Raw genomic sequence first — 1,948 nt, 5'->3', positions numbered from 1 at the left:
CTATCTAACAATAAATAATAACTTGGAACAAACTGGCACAAAAATTAGAACAGCCTAACAAGCCAAGCAGGAACAAGTGCCTTAAAAATAGAAAATTCCAGAACTTTGTTTTTAGTGTTCCCTTAATTATTTGTACTGCCGCCCACCCTTCCTTCCTTCCTTCCCCCCTTCCTTCCTTCCCCCCTTCTTTCCTCATTTTCTTTTACTCCAAACCAGTGCAAGTTCTTTACAAAGAAGAAAATGAAGACAGGGAACAGAAGGTCATAAAGAACCCCTATATGTCTCTAAAAACAGTTATTATTATTATTAATATTATTCTTTCATATCATTCTATGTAGATACTCATTAACACGTTTTTGAAAGGAAAATCTTTATTAATTTACTTTTGGGAATTTTTAAAAAATATTACTGCTGTAGGACACCTGGGTGGCTCAGTCGTTAAGCCTCTGCCTTTGGCTCAGGTCAGCCTTCAGCTCAGGTCATGATCCCAGAGTCCCAGGATGGAGTCCTGCCTTGGACTCCCTGCTCAGCGGGGAGCCTGTTTCTCCCTCTCCCATTCCCCCTGCTTGTGTTCCTTCTCCCACTGTCTCTCTCTATTAAATAAATAAATAAAATCTTTTAAAAAAAGATTACTCCAATAGATGACTACTTTCTCATGAAAAGACAAAAATAAAAAAGGCATCCAAAACAAGGCATGAAAGTTCACTTCACTTCACAACTGACATTCCCACATCTCTTCTACCTTCAAAATATCACTTCTTTAAATATGGAGGGGACATTTTCAGCACTTTATATGCAAATAATCCTCCATTAAGTACCCTTCTGTGATCTTCCCTGATGATTTCCTTTTTATGGCTTCTGATCCGGCAGCCCTCTGTTTGACCCATAGGATTGTACCAGATTCAAGCACCTTTTCAAGCTTCAGGAAATCCTGCATTGTCTGCCAAATGCTCCCTTTCGTTTTGTGCCCTTACTGCCTGGCACTGAATTAGCAGTTAAGTTTAGGGAACCCACAATCCGCTAGAGCCAGAACAGTACAGATTTTAACTCCAATCCCAAGCAGGAAGAGACATCGGAATAGAGAATTTACAGTTCATTGGTGAATATTTCCTTAGCGTAAATACCTTTTCTTCCCTCTTCAACCTCTTCATGGTAAAAGATCCAGATGATGGAGACTCCCTGTATATGTACAAATACATATATGTAGATAGGAGGAAGAGATATAATGGGATCTAATTGTCCAGAAACTTGCTGTTTGCCTAACCATCTACCTTAGATGTCTTAGCAGTTAGTGCTATATTCTTAATGTTTGCATTGTTTTCCGTATAACGATCGTTCCATAATTTGTTTAATCATGCCATTATTGATGGACTGTTTTGCTGTTTGGATATTACAGATAATGCTCCCATGCATTTCCTTTTGCCAAAGTGCACATGTGTTAGTATTTTTGAAGGATAGATTTCTGGAAGCCAGAATTTTTGAGTCCAAGAGTATGTCCCTTTTTAAGTCCAAGAATTTCTCCTATTTTAATTTGCCTTCAAAATGGTTTCATCAACTAATAATCCTATCAGTAGTTACACATAGTATGTAGAAAACAATGTAACTCACTCTGTCCACCCAGTCCATGGAGTTGGCCCCATGTTCCAGAGCCATGTGCAGCTCTAGATTTCTCTGGAGATCCTAGGCTGAAGACTGCTATGGCAGGCTCCCACCACCTTGAGAACTGACCTCGTAAGTCTCTACTTCCTTAGACATGTCATGTGTGCTGCTCATCTGTGGGGCAGGCCTCACAGAGGAGGGCGGAGAGCTGGCTGGTAGAACCACCAAGGACTCATTCTTTCTGAGACACTGAATATCCAGCTCTCAGGCCCTCCACGGGGACAAGGTTATCCAGGAGGGATAAACCTTACCAAGAAAAACATAATCAGATTCTATAAAGACTGAACAT

The sequence above is a fragment of the Neovison vison genome, chromosome 7, assembly GCF_020171115.1.
Source record: "Neovison vison isolate M4711 chromosome 7, ASM_NN_V1, whole genome shotgun sequence".
Classification (NCBI taxonomy): Eukaryota; Metazoa; Chordata; class Mammalia; order Carnivora; family Mustelidae; genus Neogale; species Neogale vison.
The sequence above is the reverse complement of the archived record's forward strand: the minus strand, read 5'-3'. Positions refer to the sequence as shown.